This window comes from Geospiza fortis, unplaced genomic scaffold (genome assembly GCF_000277835.1).
Source record: "Geospiza fortis unplaced genomic scaffold, GeoFor_1.0 scaffold29, whole genome shotgun sequence".
In the NCBI taxonomy this organism is placed as follows: Eukaryota; Metazoa; Chordata; class Aves; order Passeriformes; family Thraupidae; genus Geospiza; species Geospiza fortis.
In genome coordinates this window covers 3970972-3979748 of record NW_005054349.1, presented here as the reverse complement: position 1 = coordinate 3979748, position 8777 = coordinate 3970972, and the positions used below count along the sequence as shown (strand labels likewise).

The window sequence follows — 8777 nt, the reverse complement described above, 5'->3', positions numbered from 1 at the left end:
TGCCCTGCCCGGCTTCGGTCACCGAGCCCCCGGATCCCTGCTGGGTCTGCATACTCGGGGTTATAATCCTGGTTTGTGACCTCATGGTTGCTGCCTTTAGAAATGATAATGATCTAAATAAACACAAAACCCTCTCGGGGCTCGGCAGGAGCGCTGGTGCCGTGGGGCAGGGTGTAAGGCAGGCACTCCGGAGTTCCCATTCCCCGCTTCAGCAGTTGGTGAGGGACGTCTCCAGGAACATTTCCATGTCAGCGTGCTGCTGCTGCTTTCTGTGGCAGCAAACTTTCTTTACAGACGCTTCGGCGAGCTTTGGGTGCGATATCCGACCAGCGGCGTGCCCGTGTTTAGTAACTGAGGGCTTTGTGTCACTGGTTCGACCCCCTTAGCACCGAACGGGGGTTTTATCTTTAATAATTTAATTTCGTGCCATGCGGGGCCTGATCCTGCCCTCGCTGCTGGAGCGGGAGCAGACCGGGCGTTATTCTTGGATGCAATGTTTGCTCTGTTTCAAATCACTTTATATTACAGGTGGCAGTTTAGAGATGCACTTTATTCCTAGATCTGTTAATATGAACTATGTGCTTTTTTCCTTGCTCTCGTTCTGTTTCTGTAACCCCTTCTCCCGCTGCCTGTTTCAATGTCAGGCACCTCGATGACATCACACCCACGGCTTTATTTAAGTGATGCGTTTGGAAGTACGGTCTGAGGCTCACATTAATTTTATTCCAATACATTAGATTAGTAAGGGGCACATTTAACATGTAAATGCTTCTGTGAAAGGTTTCTGAGATTCGACTAGCATGAAAGTTGATGGTTAAAGAAAGACATCTTGTTAATTTCTGTGACTGTGCCAAAGTTTTTTATTAGGCATCTGTGGCAGTTGATATGATGCAGTCTGTAGATGCAGTCTAATGATTTCTGCTCTTGTACCACCAGCGTTTCAAAATCTTGAAATGCTGCAGTGTTAAATGTGTAAAACTTCTATTTCCCAACTTTTTTTCCCCCCTTCTCTTTGACAAAGACTTATGGGAGTGATAGGACGAGGGAATGGGAAATGCAGGGAGGATTGGGAAGGGGAGCTGTGGGTGAGGAGCCAGGGGATGCTCCAGGAGGGGCTGAAAGGAGCAGAGAGTGGAACGGAGCCCTGGAAAGGCTGGCGATGAGGCAGAGCTCTCAGCTCAGACTCACGTGTTGAATGTGCTTCAACTCTCCCCACACTGCTATGAAAACGTATTTTTACCTGTTCAAGAGTAGCAAATCCCTTTACATTTTGCTTCTTTGTGCCTCACGAAGATTCCGCTGGTTGGAAGAACCTGCTCACATCAGGTGTTTTACATTCACGGTTTCAGGTGTAGCACATCAGGAGTGTAATCAGCACACCTGAAACTTTGTTCAAGGATTGTAACTTAATGTTAATTGTATTCTGTCCTGCTAATTAAATGCTTAATGCCTCATTTTATTTACAGATTATTATTTCCCTTGAGCAGTCCATACTGACTGGAGAGAATGTTGGGTAAAAATAGTTAAATACACGAGTAAACTTAATTATTTTTGTTTACCTGGGAAGCACTGCAGTGCACGTTATCAAACAAATCAAATGCAGTAGTACTGTTAAAAGACACAGTTTTTAGTTCTGTACTTGGAAAGTAAAGGCTTGAAAATATGTGATCTTTTGGAAGTACTGCTCTCAACTCGGAATACTGTACATTGCACTTCTAGTTAATATTCTTAAAAATTTGATAGCTATTTGTGTATTTATTTGAATAATGTAGAAATGCTGCAGTAAACTCAAGAGCTGCCAGTGAAAGCAGTAAGAAATGCTGGATATCATTATTTTAACTGGTAATTAACTTGTAAAAGTCGGCATCTCTTACGTTAGTGTGCACTTCAGTTATTTTTTGAATTGGGATGCAAACCATCAATTATATATAACTGAAAAAAAGATAAATTCTATTTCTCCTGCGTACTCTATTGCATTTTTCTAGTTGAGTTTGTCTACAGAGCTCGTACAAGCTTCAGAGAAACACACCCGTGGGTGAAAGTTTTTCAGTGTGTGTGTTCTGTAGCAGGAGTTACTCTGTCCAGCAGCTCTGACCTGTGTATTTCTGTAGCGCTGTTGAAATTGTCACTCACATATTTACACAATCTTCCTAATGTTTGTTTTTAGCCAGCACCGTGTGCTCTTAATTTGCAAGCAAGGTTTGTGAAATGAAACTAACTGCTCATTTCATTGCAGGTCCCACCCTCAAGTGAGTACAACATACTGACAAAATCTAGCTCCTGATGGGCAGTACCTTGGAATATTACTTATGTTATGGAGGATTGCTTAAATTTAGTAGTAAAGCATAACATTTAGTTAACTAAAAAAAAGGCAAACCATAATGAGGACATATTTTTAAAAGGAAATTTAAAACTGTAGTAAGAACATGTTTGTGGTAATACATATGTCAGTCCTGAAAAATAGGATTATGAGTGTGATCACAACCTCTTCCATGCAGTTCTGTATTTGATGGATGCTACTGGCCACTGAAAAAGCATAGGTTGGTCTGGATTATTCAGTGAATGATCAGAATACATTCCAGAAAAGAGTATTTCAGTGCATGGCATATTTTTTATGATTTAAAGAAACCATTTAAGCTAATATTTTGCATTACTTCGGCTATTCACAAACAATAAAAGGCTTTAGAAATGAATTTAAGCAGTAAATGCAGACATTTAATTTCATGAGATAATGAGGGTCTAGTCATGTTGACTATTAAAAGCTACCCTATAGTCAGCAGTACTCTGTCTTTTATTAGGAGACTGATGTCAAGATTATAATTAAAGCAATCCAGCCATGTAGCACTGCACACAGCTTCCTGTATATTGATAGGAAATGTGGCCATCTGATTGTGCATAAACTTCTTTCTCTAAGTGGATATTTAGCCTGCATTCAGACTTGGCCAAATCTATGAATTTTGGAGGTGTTAGCATTTTTAAATAAAGATCAGTTTTTCAGTTTCCCTCTTCTCCTTGGATAGGAGGCTCACTTCAGACACTCTGGAGAGAGATCCCTGGCAAAGTGGATTCTGCTTGAGCTGGAGAAAGGAATTCTCCCACTTTTTGAGCGGTGCAGTTATGCTTTTGGAAAAATACCTCTTTCTTTTTGGGTATCTTGAAAGTCTGTGCCTGTTCAAAACTCCTAAAATACTTGAATATTTTCATCAGATGCATATCTAATCTGGAGAACCCTTGATTAAAATTCCCTTCTTTCTTCATAGCACTAGAGCTCCCCATTTGAAGGATAACATGCTTTTCCTCCAAAATGGAGTATTTGTATGATTCCTGCATGTGTATATGCATAATACATATGCAATTTTCTACTGAGACTTCTACAACTGAAAAATACTGTGTTTTTGTAGCAAAGACAAAAAAGCTAAACAATTAGGTATTAATGATATTCTTGTTGCATATTCAAAAGGTCTTTGCAAGCATTTCTTCTCCTTTTTTTCTTTTCACCATTTCAACCTGCAGAACTCTTCACTGTCACTTCAAATCACACAATTCTACGAAGATAAAACAACATTTAAACTCATTTGCTTTGGGAGGAAAATTGAGCATTTGCACCCAATAAGCCTGATTGTGGAACTGCATGCAAATTGTGTTTTGATTTATCTCTTTTGCACTTTTTTCCATTTGAATTGATCTTGCATTAATTTCGCCAAGCGGCTCTGTGAGGCTGCAGATGTTGCCCTGTGTTTAATAAATCAATGAGACAGATCTGAATGAATCACTTCAGATGGATTCTCTGCTCGGTTTGATGTCTAGATGTTATTCTTAGCTTGTTATCATGACAGATGCATTAATGTTCCCATACACTGCCAGCAATGTCAAAGAGATTGAAGCTTTTAAAGTGGCGGTATCCCCTTTTCCCCCTTCTGTTGGAATAACTAAATTGCCTTTAGGAATAGGTCAAAATATAAATTTAATCTTGGCATTATTGTGGGGGAAGATGCTGAACTTCTGATCGTATTATAACGCAGGCAGATGCAGATTCTTACAGAATGATTAATTATTCCCAAATAGTGGAGATCAATATTAAAATCTAAACATAGGATAGCTCCTTAATAGAGTAACCACTTTCTCAACATTAATATTTCATTGTAATAGGAATGATACCAATAAATAATATAAGACTAGAACATGTTAAAAGTATTACTATAAATAGAATTTCATCGTGTCCAAATTGATTACAGGCTGAAGTAAGGCTTTTCTTTTTTCCTTTTTTTACCTCATTAAGAATTTTCTTTTAAAGTTGAGTATGTCTGGATTCAACATCTGTTAGATTTAAAATACTTGTTTATTATGTTTCTGCTACTACTCCCCATGTAGGGCCAGATATGTTGAAGAAGTTGTTGATCACTGTTAATTTCGGGTCAGTTTAGTTTGATATCCATTATCTTGGACAGAACCTGTGGAACACAAACCATAAAAGGCTTGAACGCGTCTTTGTGGAAAGGTTTTAAATTCTGAGAAAAAGATAGCACAAAGTGTAAAGTACTCAGCCATGAATAATGAAGATCTGTTTCCCACGTAGGCTATGCACAGCTTTTATTCCTCAGTGTTTACTAAACCACTCGTGGTCATCTTTGTTTTTCTTTAGAGGATAAAATAGTATTTTGTGCAATCATTTTGTTAAACCTGATTTCTCTCTGTGACGCTTTTATTTTCATTTTTAAAATTATCAGGAATGTTCCTTTTCCTAATCTTTCCTTGACATGGAAGAACTTTGACTTTTTGTCTTTAAGGCTTCTGAGAATAAATTGGAGAAACTGGCTGTAACGGATCTAGATTTATGTTGGCATTCTTGGTATTCTTGCTCCAGTAGTTCCAATTTGATAAAGGAAACAATATATGTAATAGAAATTCACAGTTTATTCAAATGAGTTTAAGCTTTAGCATTGTTATATTTGCCTTTCTCTCACCAATATATCAATGTGTGGCAATAGCATTATACTCAGAAAGCCTCCAGAAGGGACCAGCTCTGTGGATGGGGAATTATTCTCACGCTGGGGCTGTGGCTGCACACGCAGCCTCTGTTTGTGCCCTGCTTTGAAAGGCAGGGAAAACCAACTTTGCTAGGACTGAGGAGCACAGCAAAACCCACTGAATTAAAGAATCATGTTTTATTGTATGGCAGTGGCCTTAGAGTGAGAAGCTAGTCTCTACCTACCTTAGTAATTTTGCAGTAAATATTTCAAATGAGGCTCATGAGATGTTTTAAAGAATTGTCTTGTTTATTTCACTGCTTTCAGGCTGGAACTGGTGTTTGTAAGGGCTGTTTGTCAGCATTACTATTAAAAAGGTGTTGAAATCTGGGCTGTAAAGTCTCTGTTTTGACTTTGCTGAGGTGAACCTCCCTTTGATGCCAGGGGCCGTCTTCCAGAACAAGGGCAAAGAACTTAAAAATGTTTCTAGGATCTGAGCCCTTCTCATCAAAGGTGGGACATGTGTACTGAACCCTGCTTTTGGAAGAATAACATGTTCCTATGTTTTTGGGTCTGATCTTGTACTTGCTGAATGTAGGATCTTGAATCTCTTTTGTGCCTTTCCAGAGGTGATAATTATGAATTTTCTGAAGTTACAAACAAAGTTATCCAAATCCTTACTTTAAAAAACATGGAAAGTTCCCAGCTGGTTGCTTTTGTAAGTTGTTTGTGTGATTATCGGTGTAATAAAACCTGTAGGTGTATGGAAATGTGTGATTTTAATGATTATTTACATGCACAGTACTAATATCAAACCCAAACATAATGAGGCTGCTTCAGAGTTCCTGCTGTCTGGGATGTGTAAGGCAAGGTTTTTATATGTTCTGATTAAACCTGCATTCCCTAGCACAAGTATGTTAGTTAGTAATGATTCTTAGTGATTTAGATTTATCCTGGTTGATATTAGAACTGTCCCTCGGGGCTACAAGCTTTTGATCTTTGTTCCCTCTTGGTAAAACAGGGTTATCCAAAGTGTCTCAGTAATGGGGTTTCCCCTCTCCCTCCATTCTACAACCTGTAAGAAACACTGATACCTATTAACTAATGTACTTTGATACCTGCCCCAGAAGGTTCCAATATCCGAATCCTGTAAAGCAGAAATTTCTTTGCTTGCCTTTAATTTTTGGTAGTGCAGCCGTGCTGTTGTTTTGTGTGTGTGTGTAAAGTTTATTGTCACTAGCAGACGTGGGGAGATTATATTCCCTTGTCAGTACATCCTGACCCGCTGAGCCCATTTTGCTCATTAAAATAGATTATGTCAGAGCCTTTGGTGACTCACTCACAAATACCACTTCTCCAGAAAGTAAGAACCAAACCCAATTAATGTGCTCCTTTTATTACTGTGCAGTGCTTTAAAGTGTGATGTTTAGCAGTGTATATTGTTCCTATGATAAGGTATAAAATGTTCGATTGCAATTGTGCCTGATGTTATCAAGTTTCTGGAAATTGATATCTGGTACTGGCATTTAACCTACATCCACTCTGTCTGCTATCTATGGGATGGGTTAAAAAGAAAAAGTACTATTGATCTGTAGCTGGATTAAAGTTTGAAATCGGCAACAGCATGAGCACAAAAGGCTTTTTTATGATTTCTCAGCTTGCCATTGATCTACCAGTTTTATTGCATTCATTATTTATTAAAAGAATTTGCAAGCTAAACATAACGTTAAGCTAGTTTGCACACAGGGACTGCACTTAGGAAATTGAATGGAAATTGCATTAGAGATGAACATCTGTGCTATTTTTCCACTCGTGTGTTTATGGGTTTGTATAAAAGGTGTATTGGATTAACAGTTATAACCATTATAGCTTGCAGCAATATGTTAGAACCCCAAGCATTTAGTAGTTATTTAAGAAGGAGACTCTTTTTTCTTACACTAAAAAGTATGGTAATGCCATGACAAACAGAGCTTTTATTGGATTATTCCTTATTAATGGGCTTTTTACAACTAATGTGTAAAACTTGAGCTATCTTGCTATATTATGCATGTGCACTATTATCTATGCTACATAAAGCTCCATGAATATTGTCATTAATTGAAGGTTTCCAGTGACAGTATTAGTTAAGGATTTGGCATGTAGTCACTGAAGTATTGAAATGTATTTTATAGGAATGTAAGTATTGAAAAGATACTTAATATATGTTCCTTCAGATTTTTCCCAGCAAGTGAACTAGTTTACTCTCCTCCTTGAGCTGGGTACCTTCTGTGATGTATGGTGTCTGTGAATCAGGTGAAGTCTTAAGTATTTTGAAATACTTTCCCATTTCAGTTAAAGGGTTCAGTTGCCCTTAACACTGGCTGTAGTTGTGTGTGATGTACAAAGTGGAGGGTAGATCTTGAATTTTGAGGTCATCTCCTGTAATGATTTTAGAGTTTCTTTCTTGATTGTGCTCCTTCTGTTAAACAGAGGAAAAATTACTTCAGGGGCTCTGAAAAGTATGTATAATCAAGATGTTACCTACTAATTTGGTCTAAAAGTGAGTCCAGTCTGTTCATGACTAAAATGTACTGAAATATGTCACGTTGTGCTCAAGGCTCAACCTGAGACATCTCACAGCTTGCAAGACTTGAGGGTTTCCTGTGCTCAGACACAGAAATGAGCTCCATGCCAGGAGGTTGTGCTGCCTCTGTGGAATGCCACCCCCTCATCCTTTCTGTCTCTGGTAGGATGACAGTATTTTGATTAGAGGTAGCTCTGATTTTTCTTTGAAAGAATCTCAGGGCTGTTTTTCAGCAGCATTTTGCATTTTCTGGTCTTAGTCTTCCTCACTCTTGTTCCCAGACATAGGCTCCTGTGATCAGAGTTTTCATATTCTATCAGATAACACTATCAGCTCCCCTGTAAGTTAAAGCAGGAGTTATATTTAATATAGGATTTTTGCAATTAAGATACACACATACTCATTGACAAAATGTTTCTATACACACAAATTTATGTATGATGTGTTTTAACTAAACTTCTGGATTTTTCCAAAGCTCTCTCAACCATGGAAATCAACCTTCATTTTTGGAGAGGGAGACTTTAGAATAATCCAGAAATTTAGTGTAAATTTCATTTGCTATGGGCATGAACTAAAATTGCTAAATAAACTTACAGGGCTGTGTGGACTGTTTTGGTCTCCTTAGTTAAAGTCTTTAGTTTTTTATGTGCTTGTCATAGCCATGTAAGTGAGGAACATTCTCAACATGTAATTCAATTCTGTCCAGTCCGTGGCAAGAGAACTTTTAGCTGGGATGCCCTCATGGTATTTTAAATCAGCAAAACACCAAGACTTTCTTCTTTGCTGTTTTCAAGCCTAAAGGGGCAGTGGAATTAAAACAGAATATTTTTTATTTTAAAAAGTTCATCAGAGTTACTTCATGCTGTGTATACAGTTCCAAATCTAACACATTTTGCAGAATCACAGAATTTCTGAGGCTAACATGGTCCTCTTGAGGTCATCTTTGTGCATTTTGAGACAAGGGCTCTCCCTGTCTCTAAACTGGAGTGATCTGGACTGGATGGATGGAGCATGGATGGGGAATTGGCTGGATGGTGATGCTCAGAGCTGCTGGATCCCCACGTGGTGCCCAGGGAGCAGTGGTGTGCCAGGGTGGGGATTGGCACTTGTGCTGATTAACCCTGGTGACAGGGACAGTGGGGTGGAGCCATTGGTGACAGTGATGGGGACAGTGGGCTGGAGCCATTGGTGACAGGGACAGTGGGGTGGAGCCATTGGTGACAGTGACAGGGCCAGGGGGGGGGGGG

General features: G+C 38.9%; 1 protein-coding gene across 6 annotated transcripts in view; it reads left to right on the top strand.

The window, feature by feature from the left end:
- The window catches only part of DACH2 (dachshund family transcription factor 2), a 240786-nt gene that overhangs the window by 748 nt on the left and 231261 nt on the right, over positions 1-8777 (top strand). The gene's annotated exons all lie outside the window — the stretch shown is intronic.